At 35.6% G+C, this 24,614-nt stretch overlaps 1 non-coding gene and 1 pseudogene across 1 annotated transcript; both read right to left on the bottom strand.

Annotated features, from left to right (window-relative positions):
• Nucleotides 1-2,230: 2,230 nt before the first annotated feature.
• LOC144284144 (uncharacterized) lies at nt 2,231-12,667 on the bottom strand (annotated as a pseudogene).
• An 11,449-nt stretch (nt 12,668-24,116) lies between these two features.
• On the bottom strand, nt 24,117-24,240 carry LOC144285181 (small nucleolar RNA SNORD22). Its single transcript, XR_013353564.1, has one exon. It is a non-coding gene; the product is annotated as a small nucleolar RNA SNORD22 (small nucleolar RNA).
• Between the last annotated feature and the right edge of the window lie 374 nt (nt 24,241-24,614).

Raw genomic sequence — 24,614 nt, 5'->3', positions numbered from 1 at the left:
TGTCTTTTGGAGAAAATGTATGTCAGATAAGCTTCATTCAAGTATGAATTCTAGTACTGTTGGCCATGAGTTCAACATTAATGAGTTAACATAAATATGCACCTATGTATGTATTATATGTATATATATGTAAATATATATACAAAATATTTATATGATGTATTTGATATGTTACACTGTATATTTTATATATATATATAATATTATATGTAAAATATAATGTCTTTAAGAGAAACACACAAAAGAGAGTTATATATTGATGATTGGGTCATGAAAATGTAAACAAAGGCTCACAGAAATCTGACTGTATTTTCCCTCAGGACAATAATTTAGTATTTGCTAATTCAGTCTTCACAACAATTTTATGAAATATAACTTCTGCAAATAAAGTCAACTCTACATTTCCAGTCAGTTATCAGCCCAAAGAAATAATTATATTTGTCATAACAGAATATTTGAGGCTATTTAGAAATGATGAAAACATAAATAGCCATGCTTTTATTTGTATGCACAGTACTACCCCCGTATTTTCCCTGGATTAATTGATATAGTCTAGTCTCTTAGTGGACTTAGTTGTTTTCCTAAGAGAAATATATATATATATATATATATATATATCCTTTATATGACACAGTTCATGAAATCAATTAATTTGGTTAATGTCTTCCCAAACATCAGAAATTTGGGTGCAAATTTATTTTTATATTAACTTTGTCAACATTCTTCTCGAATCTTCCTAGTAGTTACTTATCAAACAGTTTCAGTCAACGCACTATAATAGATTATATTAATAACTAAGGTGTAGTGATAACAGTGAAAAATGGAGTAACAGTCCAATTTCCCAGTGATTGTTGGGATCAATCACTCAGCCCATCACACTAACTCCCTTCCTTGCTTGTTGATTTAAAGGCATGAGTGCCTCCTGTGCAAGCTTTCTTCCCTCTGTAACTAAGACCCCTAGACCAGCAAAGCATAATGTCATGGAACAGGAGACAAGAATTTTGTTAGTAAGTCACTAGAGATAATAGTAACAGCACCATATCAAATCAGCATCCCAATCTGATTCAAAGCATAAACTTCTGGAAAACCTTACCACACCCTGCAACCTATTGCCACCCACCGGGTATTATACTTGAGTCTTCAAAGGCCTTTCCAAACTTTTATCAAGCTGGCTGCTTTGAGATGGTGGGGAACAAGGTAAAACCAGTTCATTAGCAATGGGCCCACTGTTGTACTTCTTGTGCTGTGAAGTGAGTTCCTTGAACAGAAGGAATGTTGTGTGAAATAAATAATTAAAAAGGCATTCTGCAAGTCCACACATGGTAGATTTGGCAGAAGCTTGGAGTGTAGGGAAGGCAAATATATATTCCAAATAAATGTCTATTCCAGGAAGAACAATATGCTGCTTCTTCCATGATGGCAGGGATCCAGTGTAGTCAACTTGCCACCATCAAGCTGGCTGATTACCTTGGGGAATGGTGGTAGATCAGGGACTCCCAGATCTGCCCACTTGAAAGATTACCCTTCATCACTGTCCTGCAGGGTTGGCGTAGAAAGGAGCTGTAGTACCACCACTCTTCACTTTTGGGTGGTACATGCATATTGCTTAGATACCTGTGTAAATCAGGCTCCAATCTCTTTCTCTGTCCACTGATGGTGAATGCCCCACAAGGCCATAGGTGGAGTCTAAAAGAGAGAGGGAATTGTAGCTGAAGTGAGCTCCATGGCATTTGGGCCACTTTGTCATGTACCTTACTTGTGCCTTAATTTAAGGATTCTAAAATTTCATGATAGAGTACTGCTGTGCATACCCAACTTTATAGCTCGGTGGATCACAGAGCACCTAATTCATGATGGCCATGCTAGGTCACATGCTAACCTAGTGGCCCATGGTCAGGCATTTAGTTTCTACCAAGGCTCAAGTAGCAGGACAAAAGCCACTTGTCAATAGGAGAGCAGCAGCCTGGAGAGGATAGCAGAGTTTTGCTTCAAAATCCTAAGGGTCAGAGCTGGATTCACATAGATCCCTGCCAAAAGTTCAAAAGAGAGATACTTCCCTATTTCTCAATGATATTTTTTTAAAGTTTATTTATTTATTCATGAGAGAGAGAGAGAGAAAGAGAGATTGGCAGAGACACAGGCAGAGAGAGAAGCAGGCTCCATGCAGGGATCCCGATGTGGGACTCGATCCTAGGACCCCAGAATCACACCCTGGGCCGAAGGCAGGTGTTTAACCACTGAGCCACCCAGGGATCCCTCTCAATGATATTTTGAGCAATATCAGATTGGCTAGACCACATGTCCCAAGTGGCAGGCTTGCATAACAGCCTGGACCTGGTGCAGAGCCTACTCTTGTTCTGGGCCCCCCTCAAAACTGACTGCTTTTTGGATCACTCAGTAAATGGGCTGGTCCAACACACCCAAATGAGCGTTATGTTGTCTCCAAAAGCCAAAAAGGCCAACTAGGAATTGTGTTTCCTTTTTTATTATAGGAAAGTCCAGATTCAAAAACTTATCCTTTATAATGGAACATGCTGTTTATCACTGGACTTCTAGAAACTTCATTATGGTAGAAGGAGTCTGAATTTCTGTCAGATTTATTTCTCACTGTCTGACAAGCAAATATCTTATCAGCAAGTCTAGAATAGTTGTTATTTCATGCTCAATAGGCCCAATCAACATAATGTCATCAATGTAATGGACCAGTATAATACTTTCCGGAAAGGACAGGCAATCAAGATCCTTACGAACTATATTATAACATTGGGATGGGCAGCTGCTATGTCCCTAAGGTAGGTCAGTGAAAGTATATGTTTGTCTTGCCTATTGAAAGCAAACTGCTTCTGGTAGTCTTTACTATAGGTTTTGAGGAAAAACAAAACAAAAGACATTTGCCAAATTAATAGCTTTATACCAGGTAGCAGAGGATGTTAATTTGCTCCAGCAATGAAACCACATTTGGTACAGCAGCTGAAATTAGAATTATCATCTAGTTCAGGTTATGATAATCCTCTTTCATTCTCCAAGATTGGTCTGTTTTCTGCCATAGTTCAAATAGGCAAGTCTAATAAGGGTGTAATAGAAATCACCAGCCCTGCATCCTTTGGGTCCTTGACATGGCACTGATCTCTGCAGTCCTTCCAGCAATGCAGTATTGCTTTTGGTTTACTATTTTCCTAGGTAGAGGCAGTTATAATAACTTTCTCCTAGATTTTCCCATAATAACCATCCTTACTCAGTAAGTCAGGGAACTGAAGTGGGATTCTGCAGCTTCTGAGTATATCTTTCTAATTATGCCTTGTAGAACAGGGACATTAACCACAGTATGGGTTCAGGGACCCCCTGGGCCCACTGTGTGATGGATCTCAGCCATAGCTCCATGATCCATGATCACCCAACCCTCATAAGCCCCTACTGTGACTGATAGATCACAGTTCAGTCTTTTGGAATTGGTAATTATTCAGAGTCAGTGTCCAGTAGTCCCCCAAAAGCCTGAATACTTCCTTTTCCCCAATGTAGTTACCCTAGAAAAAAAAAGACACACACAAAAAAAACTAGATCCCTTTGGGAAAGGCTGCGAGAAAGATGGATAGTATGAATTTTGGCAGTGTTCAGGAGTTCTTTCTTAAGTAGACTTCTTCATTCAAGAAGTCCGGGTGAAAAAAAAAAGAAGTCTGGGTGTGTAAACTGGCTCAATTCTGAAAATTGATTGAAGGGCTATAACTCAGTGTCTTTATGATTCAGATTACATTTATGTTCAGTTTATTTGGAAGTTTTTTTGCTAAATTCTTGTAAGAAAAGGCTTCCTATTTATTTCATGTCTGAAACACCATGATCAACCAAGCCAAGGCCATGGGTCTGCATGAGTCAGACTATTCTGAATGCTGCTTTGTTTTTTTTGTTGTTGTTGTTGTTTTTTTCTGAATGCTGCTTTGATTCTGACGTCCAGTATGGTAACCACATCTACCTTGCCTCTGACAGTTGTGTTCCACTACTTGACTCCTACTATTCTGGGATCCAATTGTTCCTATTGCATTTAGGTCTCCCAATTCAGTGATGACAGTTCCCACGCTAAGGTCTGGCCTACAGAAAGGAGTGATCACAGAGCTCTTCAGAGAGCCCAGCTGGGGTCCCTATCACAAATTCATTTCTCACAACATTGGTAAAAGTTATGTCTTCTTCACCTTTCTAGTATAGGTGAGTATATATTAAGCAACAAATACACTAACATTCCAATTGTCCAAAGCCTCTGAATCTTTTCCATCATATTAAACCAAAGTAGCTTCAGCATTTCCAACTCATTCCCTGTGGTCTGTGCTTCAGTCAACCAGTCATACATACTGTTAGAGGCCTTTCTAACTTCTCAAGCTGCAATATTAATGCTTAGTGAGACCATATCAACAAATTCAGCTTGATCCAACTTTATATTCCTTCAACCATTGCCCTATACCATTAGCATACATCTCCACATATATTCCCCAAATTTCTGTCTGTAAAAAGTCAAGTAGTTCTTTTGTATTGTAGTGTACTTCCTCATGGGTCACATATTGTACTTTATCATTAAGGGCTTGCTGGAATTTGAATCTAGTAATAGGTCTATGTGCAAAGAGAGGTAATAAGGATAGGTCCTGGGGAGAATCAGCATGATTCCCTCCCTCAGGGGAGGGCACTGTAATTTCCTCAGGCAATTCAGGGTTAATTGAATTAACCTGAGACAGGTGGAGGGGGAGACAGAGGTGGAGAGGCTTTTGCTATTGAGGTGTGAAGGTCACTTCTAGTAGAGATGGGGTGGCTGCTTCCATTGGCATACATAAACATCACAGTTTAGGGGCTCAATGTCCCCAGCTTCATCACTATCTTCACAGACATCAACATTCCAACTTAGAATATCCCATTCTTTCTCAGTCAATGCCTTCAGTCTAATGGTAATCACCCTGTGAGGCTGGGAGTACAACCGGCATTATAATTCAGCCAATAAAACAATGAAATTCTGAGTTTGTTTTTCAGCAGTCTCAGCACTGAGGCCACAGGACATAAAGGTCTCCTTCAGAACAAACAAACTTTCAGATTATGTACCTGGCACTTGAGTAGGAAATCCCAACCTCATCCTTTTATTTTACCACTTGGTCCAACAACATTAGTAACAACCAAACTCACTATATATTCAACACATTTCAAAAAATGTTCCAAAACATGATATACAGTCATGCAGCTCCTTGCTTCTTATAAATAGTTTCTTGAAAGTTTATTGAAAATATTGCATGGAAATGCAGTACATATCTCTAATGCCAGGTTGTGCCATGCACTATTGGTCCTGTCTCTCTACTAGTGGAAATTAACATCTTTAAATGTCATTATATTAGAGAGCCACTTCTAGAAAGCCCAGAGCCAATTCAGGAAATCATTCTCAAAATTAAAATTGTGTTTCTCCAACTTCTCTTGGTACCAAAATCTGTATTAGTGTTGGTTTTCCAGAAGACAGAACCAAAAGGAGATAGATATAGATAGATGATAGATAGATAGATAGATAGATAGATAGATAGATAGATAGATGATACATAGATAGATGATACATAGATAGATAGATGATAGATCTGTAAATAGATTTATTCAAAGAAATTGGCTCATGTTGTTATGGAAACTGAGAAGTCTAAGATTTGTAGTCAGCAAGCCGGAGTCCCAGGCAAAGCAATGGCATAGTTCCATTATGTGTCTGAAGGTCTGCAAACCATGTAAGTATGTGGTACAAGTTCCAATCAGAGTCTTAGTCTGAAGACACAAAAAGGCAAATGTCCCAATTGGAAGATACAGAGAGAAAGAATTCTTTCTTATTCATTTTTTAAAACTCTATTCAGGCCCAGGACAGAGTGGATTAGATGAGGCCCACATATGTTGGGGAGGCGAAAGTGCTTTGCTCAGTCTACTGATAAAATGATGATGTTATTCAGAGACTTCTCATAGCTACATCCAGAAATACTGTTTAACCAACATCTGGCACCCTGTATTCCAGTCATGCTGACAAAAGGTTTACCTTCACGATGCATTATTATGACAATGCCAAAAGCCAAAACCAAAGATAAACTTTCAAAAACAGCAAGAGGCCAATGATTTATAATTTATTTCTTTAGAACCCATGGAGGTTAGAGTAAGAGGTATGATATAATCAAAGTATGAAAGAAATACAGTCATCCAAAAATTCTATACCCAGCAAACTGTCCTTCATAAATGAAGGAAAACCAAGATATTTTTAGTTGAAGGTTAAAAAAAAATGACAGAATTGACTACTTGCAAATCTGTCCTACAAGAAATTCAAAAGGAAGTAAAACTAGGCTATTATGTAGAAACTCAAATCTACATGAGGATAAAAAAGCACCAATACAAATAACTAAATAAGTAAATATAAATAATTGCATTTTATAAATCTTTCTTAAACGCATATGATTAAGAAAACATATTTGTATAGTAACACAAATCTTAGCTAGTGGGTATATAATGTATAATTTTCATGGCAGAAAAAACAATATGGAGAAGGAATAGAATCAAAATACATAGAAGCAAATATTTTGTGTAATACTAAAATTAAGTTGGTTTTAATTGAAGTAGATTGCTATTGCTAGAAGTTGTTAATTTTGATCTCCAGGAGAACTAAAAATAATATTTATTTTCCTTCCTTCATATGAGTCACTCTCTTTAAATACCAAAATAAAAAACAAAAAGCTGGCATCTATCTACATCTATATCTAACCTATACCTATATCTATCTAGAGAGAATATAAAAATATACCAATTAAGCTTTTTATATATTTACTATTCTAATATATGTTAATTCTGGAATTAATGGTATAGTAATTGAAAATTTTGAAGAGTTCAGGATTGTATAAGCATTCAGGTACTACTGAAATATTTGGATTTTATGCAAATATGTCTGAATTATACTTTTATGTCAGAGTTCTAAAACCAATTTATCTCACTTTAAATACTGTTAAGCAATTTTTCTCAAGCCTGATTATTTTACTGACTTTAGTAAAAATCCATTATTGTTGAATATAAAAGGGTGACTATACATTTTAATAAAACAAATCTTTGGATGTCGTAGGGGTTTCTTGATGAGATATAGAGAAGATTGTGCTTTCCTCTGATTGTTTAGATTATTGCATGCATAACAGTGTCCTTTGAAATTTTATGTCTTGGGGAAAGTAATATACAAAATATACAAACAATTCTAATTCCAAACCCTACTATTGGACATGGTGGTACAAAACTAGTATATTTAGTAAGCCTATTTATGCATATAGGTTTAGCCATATAATTGTGAGCTCTTTGAAACACAGAATTATTCATATTCACTTACCTTTCTTTCTAAATAATTTATTTATTCATGAGAGACTCTGAGAGAGAGGCAAAGACACAGGCAGAGGGAGAAGCAGGCTTCCCACAAGGAGCCTGATATGGGACTTAATCCCAGGACCCCAGGGATCACAGCCTGTGCCAAAGGCAGATGCTCAACCGCTGATTCACCCAGGTGCTTCTTTATTCACTTATTTTCCTTGTTCTTCTTAGTATACAGCAGTATATAAAAGATAACAGAATAGGCTAGATATTTAATAATTGCACATGAAATTAAAGTGATCAAAATTGCACTTAAAGTTTCATAAATTTAATCAATTTTATTTTTAAACCAGGTATTTTCTTAAAATAGTACATTAACAGATTTTTGTTTTTTAAAATGTTCTTAAAGATTCATTTATTTTATTTAGAGTGAGTACATGTAGGTGGTGGGTACGTGGGAGATGGAAAGGAAGAAAAAATCTCCAGCAGACTCCCCACTAAGCACAGAGCCCAATGCATGGCTCAATCCCAGAAGCCTGAGATGACCTAAGTCTAAACTGAGGAGAGCCAGAAGCTTAAATGACTGAGCCACCAAGTACCTCTATAAACAGATTGTTAAATGAAAACACAGCCAAAAGCCATAAAGGCCAAATATGGTCATTTGTCTTATGTTTTTAAAGTTGATTTTGTTTCTTTGTTTGTATTTGTTTTCAGAGAATTGAGAATGGGAAGGAAAAGAATATATTCTTAAATCTCCTAGGATGTATTTTTTTTTTTTTTTGTATTTTGAATACACAGGAAATAATGTATTCTGGAAGAACAATTGTGTTTTTGTATTTAATGTCAAGTATTCCATCTTTAAATTTACTCAGCATGCTTTTAAAGAAAGAAAAATGGATAAATGACCCAAAATATAATTAAACATTAAAAATTGTTTGCTTTCCTCAGGCAAGGGAAATAAAAGCAAACGTAAACTATTGGGACTACACCAAAAACAAAAAAAAACAAAAAAACAAAAAACTTTTGCATAGCAAAAGAAATCATTAATAAAACAAAAAGGCAAAAAAAAAAACAAAAAACAAAAAAACAAAACAAAAAACAAAAAGGCCACCTACTGAATGGGATAAGGTATTTACAAGTGACATATCTGATAAGAGGTTAAGACCAAAATATTAAGAACTTATACATCTCAACACCAAAAAAAAAAAAAAGATCTGATTAAAAATGGGCAGAGGACTTGAATAGACATTTTCCAAAGAGACATAGAGGTGGCCAACAGACACATAGAAAGATGCTCAACATCACTCATCATTAAAGGAATATAAATCAAAACCACAATGAGATGTGGCTTTACATCAAGTAGGTTCTCTACATTTTTAAATAGAAAAGTTTGAGATCGGGCAGCCCGGGTGGCTCGGTGGTTTGGTGCCGCCTTCGGCCCAGGGCCTGATCCTGGAGACCTGGGATCGAGTCCCGCGTCAGGCTCCCTGCATGGAGCCTGCTTCTCTCCCTCTGCCTGTGCCTCTCTTTGTGTCTCTCATGAATAAATAAATAAAATCAAAAAAAAAAAAAAAGAAAAGTTTGAGATGATGACTGATGATATTATATAGAAGAGAATAAGAAACAGGGCTGATGCCAGACTTTCCTGTGGAACAAGGGAAGAGTTGCTAGGAAAATTATGCTTATGATATTTTATTAAGGTAAAGTTAAATGAACATTTCACAGAAAGAGTTTGAGGATATATGACTGTTTGCACACACTGACTCTGAGACTATGAAAGAACTAAAGGAAGGAGAAGAGGGCGCTGGAGATGTCCCAGTACAACAGGTCTGAACTACAAAACATTGATATCTGGGGGAAGTTCCACATCACAGTTAGCAAGTTAATAATGAGAATAAAGAAAATGGATATATTGAAAATAGAAGCCAATAATATGCATCAGAGCGCCCTATATGCCTGTGGCACCACCTGTGTGTTATAGTGGTTTGGTTTCTTTGCCAGGGGTGCTCACACTGGTCATACAAGTTTGGTTTTATCAACTAGACCAAGAACCAAAACCGAAGCTCACAAACCTTAAACTATTTTCCCGAAGTCACACACATAGTGAGTGGAAGCCCAGAGATTCATCCCAGATGACTCTGGCTCCAGCAATGAACTCCTATCTTTGGTTACAGAGGAAAGGAATTTTTGGGTTACTGGCCAGAGTGACTTCTGAGTGTGGAAGTGATATATTCTATGTTGAACCAATAAATCAAATTTTATAACACACGTTTAATTTTTATCCAATCATTTGGAGTAAATCAACCTAGTTCATGTAGTTACAGGGCAAATAGATATGTAATAATAGATATTTTTGTTTCTTGTGAAGGGAGGGAAACAAAATATTTGTGGAAATGATAGTTATCCCCATTTTTTTCTTTGTTGTTATAACAGTATTACAGTCATCTCTTTACTTCATCTATTCTTTGTTTCCATAACGATATGAGTGACCTTAACAGACAATATTAATATTATGTTAGGCTCATTAGTATTCAGCTTTGCATTTCAATCATTATACAAAAAAGTACTTTCCATAAAATTGCCAACTACTCAATAACTGTAATTAATCCAATTTTCAAAATTTGTTTTCACTATTAAAACGTAGATGGCATTCCGAATGCTTCATCAAAAACACTGACTCCCAGCAAAGTAGTTTTCACGCTTTAGTTTGAATCAGTATCACCTGGAAAGTATGTTGAAAAGCATATTCCTGGGCATGTCTTCCAGAGTTACTGATTCAGTAGGACCTGGGTAAGAATTTGCATTTCTAAGTTTTCAAGGTGATGTTAATGCTGCTGATCCAAGAACTCCATACTGAAGAGCTCTTTCTGAGAGGACCAGTATTCCTATATTTGGAGTCAGTACAATCAAAAACCAATTTAAGAACTTATCCTTTTTAACCTGAGGTCCATTTCCAGCTTCTCAGCTGGGACTCAGGCTTTAGTCTCAATAAACATAGTTGGTGCTTACACAAGGTCTTTCAGCTGTTAACAGGACCACTCTAATGTATTTGGATGGCATTTTGACAGCTAACAATTTGATTGAACTGTTTGAATAGACCTTTGGGTTAAGTGGACAGCCTGCTTAACACATCAAGGGCACAACCTTGTCTGGGGAGAGCCTCCTATCCAACAAGATTCAAATACAACCAGCAGCCAAATTTCTCATTTCTGTGTAAAACTTCACTAGCCAGTCTTTATTGCAGGGATAAGCTTTTAGTTCCAAATTGCAATTTTCAAGCTGTCAAAGCAGAAGTAAACTTTACTGGCATTCGGGGATTGTAGTAAAATAGATTGTGCTGCTTGTTCGCTGTATTAGCATCATCCTGGCTTTTGTGTTTGTAAAACGGTGGTATAAATAACTTGTTCAAGAAAAAAAAAAAAGGCAAAACACGTTTAATATCTACTAAGGATCAGGATATATGAAAACCAATGGGATACATGATATGATTGGGATCTTCTCAGAGTTTATCATTTATGCCAAGAGTATAACTTCCATAATTTATATTCACAGATTCACATCTGTGTTGATAGCACAGCTTGGACATGATAGTTTCCATTCTATTGGAAATACATATCAAAATTCTAGTAACCTTAAGATCTGATCAATTTAAACCCTCGAAACCTTAAATGTTTAATCCTACAAGACTTTGTCATCCTTTCCTTTCATGGGTATCATATTAGAAGATGAGCAGAAAGCAAAAAATCATTTTTAGTTCTATAACCATTTAATTTTTGAATAGTCTCTCTAGGGTTTTATTTGGCTTAAAGAGTGGAATAGTTTTACTCAAGGTGAGTTTAAAGAAGATATTTAGCTTAACTACGTAAGTTTGGGATTTAGAGCAATAGGTTTAGTGAGAGGTTTCCAGCTCCCTGATTAGTTTTTAGTCTTGTAGTTCAGTTGACACTAAGTTCAACTAGGTAGAGAGTAAAGCTGTCCTGCTCATGGCCACGTTTCATGGCCATATTGGTTTCCCATAGCTAAGCATCTCCATTCAAAAGGCTTCCTCAAGTTTTCTGGATGCTTTTCAAGGACAAAAGGGATACTATATTCCTTGATCTGGGTATCATGAAGAATAAGCACCTGAAAATGTCCTGTACTGTGTTGGCATAAGCCTAGAACTGGAGGTGGAGGAGGCATAAGAGGGAGCATGGCTAGTCATGGCACCCTGTCAGGCCTTCTGCTACATAATCAGGAGTGAAAAGGAAGTCACAGAACCGTCCCACCCCTGTAGTCCCAACACTCATGCCTGACTAGTATCCTTCTTGAATCCTCTAGGTATAATTCTCTCTTGTTTATCTCAAGCACAATGAGCACCCCAGAATCTCAGGTCACCCATCATGGCCTGGCAACTGGAGAGAGACAATTGTGATCAACTTAAAACAGAAAAGGCAATACAACAAATAGTTTTTTTTAGTGAAAGATGGGAACTATAATAACAAGTTCAAGTCACTTTTGGACTTGTTATTATAAAGGATCTGAGTGGAGATTTCCAGGAAGCAGTTGTGTATATGTGACTATGGTGTCAGAGAGAGGTCCTAAATGGAACATTAATTTGGAAATTGATAAGATACAGATGGCAATATGGGATAGAATGAAGTAACCAGGAGGATGAGTGTAGAAGGACAAAGAAAGAGCAAAGTTGGAATCCTGAGCCCCTTAATATTAAGAAATTAGGGAGAAGAGAAGGGACCAGAGTGAGAATCTGAGATGGAGGCTGCATACAGGTTTCTCTGTGTCTGCATTTGCCTCTTTTTTTTTTTTTAGATTATTTATTTATTTATTAGCAACACACATAGAGAGACAGAGAGGCAGAGATGCAGGCAGAGGGAGAAGCAGAAGCAGGCTCCATTTAGGGAGACCCGGACACAAACCGGGTCTCCAGGATCAGGCCCTGGGCTGAAGGCAGCGCTAAACCGCTGAGCCACCTGGGCTGCCCTGCATTTGCCTCTGTTGCAAGTCTACTCTCAATAAAGTCATAGGGCTCCATGGAAAGGTAGACCAGATCCCAGTACTTCTGCGTTCCCACTCTATAGGGTTTGTTCTCCACTCAGAGTGAAAGTCAAAAAGACAATGAGGTCTGCAGGGCCATCAGTACATTTGAACCCCATTAACTCTCTGGCCTGCTCTCACCTTCACATATTTGGTGCTAGTGCCTTACTTCTAGCTTTGTCCTCTTCTTCTGGAGAAGTTCTCCTCGGTGTACACTTGGCCATTTCCGTCTGTGTTTGAGTCTCAGTTTCTCAAAAAACTCTGTTCTGACTTCCCTCTTGAATGCTGCAAGCTGCCCCACCCCCATATCCCTTCACTCCAATGTCCCATTATCTTCTGCTACATTTTATTTGCATCCACTATATTTATCACTGATTAACATCCTATTTGCTTTATCTATTTGTTATGTTTATTATTTATTATCAGTCTCCCCTCATAAAAACCTAAGCACCTTGAGACAAAGCGAAGGAACTTCTTTTCTGTATATTGATATGTCTACCTTAGATGCTCTGAAAAATTTCTGTCACTAAGTAGTCACTGAATTAAAGGGCTTTAAAATTCATTTTAAATAACTTTTTTTTCAGTTTGGTTCTAGCAGGAGTGGCAATGTAGAGTAGTAATCTGTACTAAGATAATAGAAGGCAAGTAGATAAAAGACTGCTTTATCCAGAGTTGGCATTCGGTACACATAAATTTTCTTTCATCTCCGTATTGCTTGGCAAAGAGAAAATGCCTATAAGCCTAATGTTCTGTAACAGACCATAATATTTTTATAAATATAACCATTTGGTCACTTTTATTCCTTAGGTCACTGTTAAAATTCATTGTCATGTCTTCAGGAAAGTTTTTTTTGTAGTTTAACTAGGATAATTCATGCATTCACAGACACACACACACACACACACACACACACACCCTACGATGGTATCATGCTACCTCTTTGTAGAAAGGTAATACACACATTTTTACTCATCATTCTACATAGCACTATACTTTCCACGAAATAGACTATGACTAAGTTAGCACTGAAATTTAGCTATAAATTATGTACCTACAAAGAAAATTCTTTCTTGATATCCTCCTATAATTCAGTAAATTCAGATTATCTGAATGTTTAACTGCTTAGAGCAGATGTATAGACTTAAAACACATCATGTGTTGGAAGAATTAATGCTCGCCTTCAAAACTTAAAATAGTGTTTACCTAGCCTGTGTTTTTATATATGTTTAGGATAACTCTGAGCAACAATGCAATAAAAGCTTTCGGCTAAATCACTAGTACTGTGGGATATATCTATAAGCAACGTCATAAATGGAAGTGCCTGTATTTTTGAGTCATTGCTACTAGTTGGTCCTAACTGAATGACTTTCAAAGGAGTCATCTAGGAGTATATGTTATAATTTTAGAAACCCAGGTCTCTCCCAGATTTGTCAAATCAAGGTCTCTGAATATAGGGCCCAAGGAAACTTTGTAGTAAATAAGTTTATACCATAATTCCTTAGCCACTGTATTATGAGACAATAAGATAAGTATAATCTGAGAGAATTCATTTTAAGAGAAAGAAAAATATTTCAAAATTCTTGGCTTGAGAGCATGACTGCTTGAAGTGTCAGAATTCAGTTATGGGCTGAGAATTGAATTTAATTTGAATTTAAGCTTGTATCCATTCATCTCTTTTAGAAGAAAACAACAGAAACACACAGTATTTTTATGTTCTTTTTTTTTTTTGGCTGCTTTTCAAATTTACTTGATCTTAATTATGTGAAACTGCTTTAATTTTTTTTAAGTATTAATGTGATTCACAGGTTTTCTCCCAATTTCTAAATGTAAGCTGTATTTTTCCTTGATGTTTAATTTTCAGGTACTCCACAAAGAACAAAAAGAATTCTAAAAATACTAGAACTCTGTTTTCTAAACATTATCAGGCATGAAAGAACAAGTCAACCTTAAAATCCTATCTCTAGCACAAATAATTCTAGCCACATGGAACTGTTTCTTGAATTCTCTTTCCTTGACTAATTTTGTAAAAATATCACATTTTGTAGACACATGTTGACTCCTTCAAATTCAATATGGTAGATCCAATGATAGTTCACTAGGTTTTCCCTCAACAATTCTCTGATGTCCAGTCTAACAACTGTCATAAAGTAATAAGATTTGTGGGTCAGACTGTGCTCAGTGGAGACTTATAATGGTTTCTCTGGCTCTCTGCTGTATTTTTATTGTATTCAAAAGAAATATTTTTTTCTAATTTATATGAGGCAGCAATGGCATTTTATTTAACGTTTTGCAGGGTTTTTTTCCCTTTTAGGAAATCAAAACCCTTAAACAAACCAACGAATAAAACCCTTCTATTGATGTCCTAAAAGCACAATATAAAACATTGCCTTGCCCTTTATGCCTATGCCGTGTCACACGGGTGCATGAACTGAAAACACATCAAGCTATATATGCTTGTAATTAGCGTGCTCTTAGGCTTAAATGGTATACTTCAACAATAACTACTTATTGTTAATGTTAATCAAAATATTCCATTAATAACGAATATTTCAAATGAATAATTGCTTATCATTTACTTAAAAGATGCTCATTTGAGGATAATGATGCAAATCCGAAATAGTTTGTCAACTTTAAATCATAGTTGAAAACCTCTGTTCTGCTATTTAAAAATGGGGTTAGCTATTAATGCTACTCTCAAAGAAGTTTAACTTTAAATTATAGCATATATTAGTACCACTCTCCATTTACTATTTAACATCAAATTTAGAATTGCAGGCAGCCCGGGTGGCTCAGTGGTTTAGCACCTGCCTTTGGCCCAGGGTATGATCCTGGAGTCCTGGGATCGAGTCCCGCGTCGGGCTCCCTGCATGGAGCCTGCTTCTCCCTCTGCCTCTCTCACTCTGTGTCTCTCATGAATAAGTAAGTAAAATCTTAAAAAAAATTATAATTGCATTAATAACAGTTTTGATAGAACATTAAAATTTATATAGACATGTATGTATATGTGTGTATGTAAGCATGTATGTTTTATATGTATGTGCATATTCTAAGAACAGCAAGTTATGCCACTTTGACATTAAGATATTGAATATCAGTTAAAATAAGAGAACATCACTTAAAAATGATACAAAATTTTTAAAAATAATAAATACATGAAACAAAATAAATTGTTTGATAGTTGCCTTTAAATGGATAGCAACATGCTGAAAATCCACCGACTTTGTTCTTTATACATTGTCTATGCTTTTTTATTTCTAATATTTTTACTCCTCTTGACCTAGTTGACAAATGCCTTCTCACTTCAGAATAAGCTATTAGCTGATAAAAAATAAAGTGTCTGTATTACAGGATTAGGCAAAATTTTATGCAAGATTAATTGTAGTTACTGTCATCAAATATCGTATCTGACAAGTCCCAGTGCTGGCTCTCAGAATTTAATGAGAATAGTGTTCCAGTCTTTTATTGTGATTCATCACATATTCCATTTCTTTTAAAAAATATGATACTGTACTTATTGTTTTCCTGTTTCTGGGTTTGGTAGGATGGATAATTTACTTCTGAAGTTAAACAAAAGTTACAGCGATAGAAATCAAGAATATTTTCTATATAAAAACAAATATGTCTACAGGTAAATAAGATATAACCGTGTATGTGCAATGAAATGTCTTGTCCAAAACAGGAGCGACCTAAAGGCACTACGGGAGGCATTTTCCCAGGAAGAGCACGGCATGTCCTTGCAAATCGGGTCAGTTCCTAGCGCAGCAGGAATTAACCTGCAGGAAGCTCACAGGCACCAGAATATTTCAGACCAGTTCAGCATGTGTTATATGGATTCTGTAGTTCTGGATATTACCCCAAGTGGGAAGAAAAATATTTCCTCTTCCACACTTCTATAGTTTCATGAATCACCTGAGTTCTGGAGGCAGTCACAATTTTTTTTTTCTTCAGAATAAATGTCTTTTTTTTTTTTTAAATATCTTCTTGAGGTAATTATATAAGTAATATCCAGGAAGATTCATTATAGCAGTCTACGTTCCATACCTATTGTTCTGTGTCATTTTTTTTTCTTTAGATCTTTTTCCTAGACAACACTGTAATTATATATTATAAATACACGGCAGTATAGTACAAAGATAGTAGTTGCAGGATGTTTTATTTTGTGGAAGGAGAGGTTGTTATTAGAGGATGGGTCATGAGAAAAATGAGGATAAAACAAACAAACAAAAAAAGTGAGGGAGGTGGCCAGGGAACAGAGTCTCCTGCTGAATGTTTGTTGGGTCATTCATAGCCTTAGCACAAGGACACAGCATGTGCTTAGTGTATCTGGATGAGTCAAACATGTTTATTAATTGTCTTTTGCTGCTATAACATATTACCACAAACTCAGTGGCTTAGTATAACACAACTTTACTCTCTTGCATTTGAGGAGATCAGCAATGCAAAATGGGTACCATTGAGCTAATGTCAAGGTGCTGGCAGGGTTGCATTGGGGGCTTCTAGACAACAATCTATTTCCTTGACTTTTCTAGATTCGAGACCTCCCTCATTCCTTGGCTTGTGGCTTCTTTTCATCCTTAAAGGAAGCAAGGCCTTGTGACTAAAGTACTCTGAATCCAACCCTTCCTCCATCATCTTTCACATTTAAAGGAATCTGGTGGTTACAATGGGTCCACTCAGATAATTCAGAATAATTTCCATCTCCTAAAGTTAGGCGATTAGCAGACTTAATGAGCAAGCTAAATCGTTTCTTGCCGTGTAAAAGAACATACTCACAAGTTGCTGGAATTAGGATAGTGCTATCTTTGGGGAGCTAGTATTTTAGCTACCCTATCATATCAGTAAAACTAGTGCTCTCTAAATGTAGTCTTATCTACACATTAATTTATATAGTACCCATATTAAATTTTTTTTGCTGTGAATAAAGAGCTTTATTTATTCCCTATATTTTTATACCTCATGTGTCATAAAAATGTGAATTATATGATTTGTTTTATTATAATTAGAGAATATAGTTCAATTTCGGTATTTTGGCATTTATGAGCATTGTTATCTTGCCATCCATTGTAGAATAAGATTTTATACACTGACTTGTGCCAAGCAGGTTAAGTGAATATCCCATATTAAATTTAATATTGTTGGGGCCATGGCTTAAACTTGGCCAGGCTGGTATGTGAATATATTTTTCATTTTCTCATTCTTCAACATGAACAATTCTCTTTGTGCTTTTGGAAAGAAAAAATAGCTATAAATAAATACCAGAAACTCGTTAACAGACAACAAATGCTTGGGAGACTCCCAGACAAATGCTGTGGTTGTATTTCCTGAGAACTATCAGAAGTCTCACATCAAAGATCCTGGACCTAAATCTCTTTCTCCAACTCATGCATTCATCACACATTCTCATTGAAATTGCCAGTAGTATAAGAGAGTTAGATCATATTATAGCTCATCTTAGTACATATTCTAGGATTTGCATGGATAATGCAACTCCCCAGCTTTCTGCCACACCCCCATGTTCCTGTCTACTATGCTAATTGTGTCCTTGTACATGCCATGCTTTTCCAACTTTTTTTTTTTTTTAATTTATCTACCCTCTTTCTTTCAGGCTTATTGTTTTCCTCTTAAGCACATAGGCAGTGCCTAATAAAAGAATATACTTTTGAAGACCCTCTTTACTCATTTATTTTTGTAAAGGGGAAGTCAACTCTATAATGTTTACAAGTATATTTAAACCCATTTCAATAATCAGTGAAGGAATCAGAGTGGGAGCATCTTGGGTTATAATAATCATTAATATAGAGGGCAAATATGTGGGAAAAAATGTACCTAAAAAATGCCTATTCTGGCTTGGACACCCATTTTCACTAGATTTTTTTTTTTTTTTATATGTACAGGTGACAGGTGCCAATAGTCTATACATAGAATGTTACTGGATCTCACACTAAAAATTCTCACTTAAATCCCTAGAAAAAGATTTCAAATAAAAATTCTTTGGGTTGTGTTTTCCCTTTCTTATCCCACAAAGGCTATGTTCAGTCACCATTCTGAGACAGCATAGCTCAGATTGCTACCTAAGAATGGAGCTGAAATACATAATTGTAGAAATCATTCATGACATAATTTCACTTAAATCTGTTTCTGAATAAAAGTTTTTGATTTAGAACTTTTACTTTGTTTTGAGTCTATGTATTTACTTCAAATTATATTTTAAAAATTAGGCACATCAGACCATTTGGAAGGATTAAATTTTAGTATTTATAGTATTTATATATATTTACCATATATATAGTAAATTTCAACTAATCCTCTATATAATAGTATTTTTATTTGATAGCTTAATTCTCCTTGTTTAATAACAAGTATAATTTTGGGATGCCTGGGTGGTTAAGTGGTTGAGCGTTTGCCTTTGACTCAGGGTGTGATCCTGGGGTTCCAGGATTGAGTCACACATCCAGCAACCTGTAGTGAGCCTGCTTCTCCCTCTGCCTGTATCTCTGCTGCCCCCGCCCCATGGCTCTCATGAATAAATAAATTAAAATCTTTTTAAAAATAGCAAGTATAATTTTAATTGTACCAAGTTTATTTTTTTTTACTTAAAAATATTTATTTATGAATCACTTCTTTAAAAGAGATCTCACAGAAGTCCACAAAATAATGGAAAATTCTTACCCTCCCACATCACACAGAAATTCAGAAAAACATCTAGTTTTAAGAGCCCAATGTATTTTCATACTTTCAGGTTATAATGACCGAAAATCCTTCCCTTCATGGGACATATTTTCTCAGATGTTGAGAGCCTTGGAATTATTTGAAAAATCATGACCTGTACCTTTGGCAATTATTGCTAAGCCTAAGACACTTTCTTTGTACAGAAAAATAGCCTCTCTTAGTCAGATTTCACATCATCTGGTAAGAATTAGGCCAAATTATATGAAAGGACAGGCATATTTTTATAAGGAGAAAAAGGATTGCTTTCATGAATCCACATTCATGACTTGAAGTATTCAGCATTTGATTGAATAAAGACAAATTTTCCATTGTATTTCTTTTGGGTAAATTATATTTCAGAAATACAATTTTTGTATATTTATTTAAAAACTCCTTCCTATAATTATTTCTATGTATAAATATATAATCCAACATAAAGTGAATATATTACAATATCTCATTCAGATCACCAAAAGAAGCCTGAACGCTCTGTGTAGTGTTCTGGAATCTAGGCCAGTGCTTCTCAATGTGTTCCTCAGACTGGTGAACTTTATTTCTTTTTTTAAATATTTTATTTATTTATTCATGAGAGAGAGAGAGAGAGAGAGAGAGGCAGAGACACAGGCAGAGGGAGAAGCAGGCTCTATGCAAGAAGTCCAATGTAGGACTCGATCCTGGGTCTCCAGGATCACGCCCTGAGCAAAAGCCAGAGGCTCAACTGCTCAGCCACCCATGCATCCCACTGGTGAACTTTCTATAAACTTTTAGTTACCACGATGTGAGAGGATGATGAACTATGCAGAATGTAAGCTGATTATGTCACTAAGTACACTTCTGGTAAGACTGTGATTCTAAAGGTTCTTACAATAATATTTCTCATCAAAAATGTTATTTCTCAGTATGATCTTGCCACTTCCCCTTGAAGAATTCAAGTCTTTTTCTTCTCCCCTTAGATCTGGCCAGGACCTGGGATTTATTCTAAGCAACAAAAAGTGGCAGAAGTCATTCTGTATGACAACCTAGTCCAGGACTTAAAAATCTGAAGCTTCTGACTTTGACTCATCATGAAAGAGCTCTTCCCTATAACAACTGGCATATAAGAAGTGTGAATACCCTAAGACTACCATCTGTTTGTGTATGTGTGTGTGACAGGGGAGAGCGGGGAATAAATGGTCAATATAATCATAGTGGAGGCACACAGGAGGAGATGAGAAAAGAGGGGAGGAATGAAGAGGAGACAGATGAGAAAAGGTAAGAGAAGAGAACAAAGGAAAGTGTGGTGAGGAGAAGGAAAATAAGGACAGTGGGAAGTGAGAAGGGATAAGAGGGTGAGGGAGGGGGGAGAAGGGATTAGGGAAAGGGAGAAGAGAGAAGAAGGAAGAAGTAGAAAGAAAGGGAAGGAAAAGGAGAGATGTTATGGAAAAACACTGAGGCAGCAAACAACAAAGAATAAATGAGCAGAGTTTTCTGGGATCTTCCAAATACACCCAAATATCAGTGAATATATCTGTGTGCATAATCTAAGCCCATGCCATGTGGAAAAGAAGAAACAAACAAACAATGTTTGCCTTAATTCCTGAACCACAGTCCATGAGCAGATAAGCAGGTATTGTTTTTAGTGCACACTTCTTATGTCACTCCAGAAAGCATTGGTTCTAGATTAGGGGTTTGCAAGGTTTTTCTGTGGAGTCATATAGTAAATATTTTAGGTATTGTGAATCATGTGGTCTCTACCACTGCAAAAGCAGTCATTCACAATACATAAACAGATTTCTGCCTTTTTAAGGGCCAAACTTGATTTTATTTAGGGTTATATACCTCTTAATCCCTCTATTTAGACAAATATTCACCTACTGCTTGCATGACCTGCTCCTTCTGAACATTCAGTTCAACTTAAATGTCATCTTTTCCAGCTAACATACTATCCCATTCCAATATTACATTATATTATTTTATTTTCTTCAAAAAACTTAAAATTACTTGACATTATCTTGTTTATGAATATATTCACAAACTTAGTTTCTTTTTCTCCTACTAGGATTATAAAATAAATGGATCAATGCACATAGATCAATGCTAGCACAGAGTAGGTGCTCAAAACTATCTTGTAAATGAATGAATGAATGAATGAATGAATGAATGAATCACTGAAGCTGATGTTGAACTTAAGAATTACTGCTTTGAATTTAGTTGACTATATTTACCATATAGTTCATTTACCATAATAATAATGGTAAAAATAAATATATCTAGTAATATAGCTTTTAAAGTTAAAATCTCATTTACATTAAGATTTTTAGGTCAGATGATGATTTTTAACCAGATGATGTGATTATTATTTTACAAAAGAGGAAAACAAAAATCAGGTTTTATCACATGTACAATTTCATTCATCTTGAAAAAATAAGGACCTTACAGTTTTTTCTAGCAATAACAGATTAAAACCAACCACAATCACAAAAGAACCTCCTCATTTCTGAAAGGCACACTCTACATTAGGTACTTAATTTTTACATTCTCAGTTATTTCTCACAATTCAATAAAGCAGGCATTTATTGGCCTCATTATTTTCTCTAATTTAGAGTGTGTCAGATTGAAGTTCAGGTATTTTAAGTAACACTCAAATTAAACAATAAGAAGAAGGCAAGACTTAACCTCACACTGTCTGATTCATAACTAGTTAGTCCCCTTTTTCCCACCATCTTTTTTTAAAGATTTTATTTATTCATGAGAGACAGAGGCAGAGACACAGGCAAAGGGAGAAGCAGGCTCCATGCAGGGAGCCCAACATGAGACTAGATTCAAGGTCCCCAGAATCACGCCCTGGGCTGAAGGTGGTGCTAAACTGCTGAGCCACCTGGACTGCCCTTTTTCCCATCATCTTATTCCTAAACCCTCTGTCATTTTCACTACAATGACACACCTCTGCTCATCATCTTCTTCAAACTCAACCTGAGAATAAATAAGTATAGTTGTAGCTATATTTGAGTCTAATCTCATAGCTTTCCCATCAAGTGAAAGACAATATGGCAGGGATGGAATATTTATGGATCCTTTCCTCTTATTTACTCACTAATTGTGTGTCAGGGTCAGATGAGGATTGTGTGTCTTCACTAGCCTTTGCTTTAAGTTTAAATTTTATGAACAATAAAGAAACCTAACAATTTATTTTTCCCATAACAGTAATATAAACTAAAGTAAAAAAAAGACAATGAAAATTAGCCAAATATTGATTGAAATGATTTTCTCTTCTTAGTCAACATTAGCCACCATTGAAATGGTGAATCATGATTTGTTGATTTGGTTAAATTTTTGGTTTCATTTAATATGTCAAATATGCACACTAATGATATTAGTGTCAACTTGGGTACTATATAAATTAATTTTTGAATTTCTTGTTAAGGAATCTCCTAGAAATTGGATATCCCTGACGAAATCATTTTACTGACAGAAGAATGACAAGGCATGGTTAATGATAACATACATTATCTAGAGATTTCTTTTTGGATCACAACTTCTTTGGCCATTTGTATTTGACATTATGCCCAACAGCTGAGTTGTAGAATTAGCATTTGAAAACATGTGTCTTTCTTAGGTATCACATTGACAATATTGCTGGATGCGAGGTAGCCTCATTGATCTCTGTCCATACCAAGTGCTATATTGGGTTCATTATTTCCTTCCTTCTGTTATAAGTAAGAGCTGAGGTTACAGAAAAAGTGCACACTCATGATCACCATGTAAAAAGAGATTTTCCCCCTATAAGCTATTAAGAATATTTTTTTCGTTTATATTTGTCATCATGGCAATTATAATGTAAACTGTTTCCCTCCCTCACTGCAGGACTCAAGGGATAGATATGCTAGAAATCAATATGCTATAACAAAGAATTATTGTCATTAATAATCCCCATGGAGAAACATCTTTATGAGCCACACCACCCTGGATGCCTCACTGATCAGAGTCCCCTGTCTGCCTGTGCTTTTTCCTTCTAAGATTTTATTACTGCTTTTGTCTTTCTCATAAGTCATGAGAAATCATTATTTTTCTAACCTGAAGCTATTCTCCTCCACACAATTTACATCACTAGAGTGATTTTTCATAGTCATATTTAAAGCAATTTGTGTCATTAAGTTCATTACGAGATACAAAAAGATAGCTAAATTAGTAACCAACTCCTTGATTTTAGTATCTTTTTCAGCAAAAGTGAAAAATTACTGGAAAATTCACAGTTATTGTGTGTGACTTGAAGAAAATGAGTGTTTGGCATTAATTTTCATGAGATATGGATAGGTTCAAACATTCAACAAACTTATTTTATGAAAAGGCATTCAAACCTGGAATAGTATCAGAGGTAATCTGAAATCATAAAAGTATGAGACAAACTGGAAAAATAGACTGTGTATAGGGAGTTGAGTTGGAGAGATGGAATAATATTTACATTATATGTTCAAGGTGTACTTAATACAAAACTCTTATTACAATGTCCATCTTACTTAAGGTATCTTTTATTTCAAATAAAAGCATTGTGGAGCACCTCAATGGCTCAGTTAAAAAAGCATTACATCATATGCCTTCAATATGTTCTTTTTTTATTTGAAAGTTAAAATAAAACTTGGGGGAGACACCTGGGTGGCTCAGTCAGTTAGGCATCTGACTGTCGATTTTGGCTCAGGTCATGATTCTCAGGGTCTTGGAATTGAGCCCACATCAGGCTCCAGGCTCAGTGAGAAGTCTGCTGGAGATCCTCTTACCATCTCATCTCCTTCTGCCCCTCTGTTCACTAGCATGCTCTTTCTTAATTAATTAATTAATTTTTTAAAAAACTTAAAAAATAAAATAAAACTTGATTTGGAAAGGCTGAAATGACTATAAGCTAATTTGAATAGCTGGGTTGTATAAGAAATGCCTTTAAAATTTCCTTTTTGATGTCTTCTGAGAATTGGATTCCATTATATTTGTCTTGTTCGTTCTTCAGATGAAAAAAAATTTTAACTGATTTTCAACCAATGATTATTTCTCTCTTTTCCATGTCTAGAAATTCTATGCTCTCTCAGACAGTTCCTTTTTCGATAAACTTTCCTCTTCTCCCCAGTCAGCCCCACTGGGTTCACCTTTACAGGATCTGGAACTAGGACAGGAGTTATGTCCCTTAAGGTTTCTTCACTGGGACCTCTTAATATTTAGACAAAAGCTAGTATATATTACTATACACATGCATTTTTATGTATACATACATATATACATTAGTCATTTTAATAAAGAATAATTTTCAGAAAATTAAAATTAATTATTGCCATATTTCATATTTATCACTCATTGCGATGGTTCAACACACATGGCTTCTTCATCAACAGTCTAAAAGCTCAGTATATATCTGGTAATGGCTACTGGGATCTCAACCATAAAGTTTGAAAGAAACTAATTCTATTATAATCTGTACATATCAACTCTGGCAAATATACCAATAAGCTAAAATAATCACAACTGATTGACCCAATTACAAAAATAAGACCTCTACAAATCTAAAGTGTAAAAAACATAAT

Source organism: Canis aureus, chromosome 15 (genome assembly GCF_053574225.1).
Source record: "Canis aureus isolate CA01 chromosome 15, VMU_Caureus_v.1.0, whole genome shotgun sequence".
NCBI lineage: Eukaryota > Metazoa > Chordata > Mammalia > Carnivora > Canidae > Canis > Canis aureus.
This window is presented reverse-complemented; position numbering and strand designations above follow the sequence as displayed.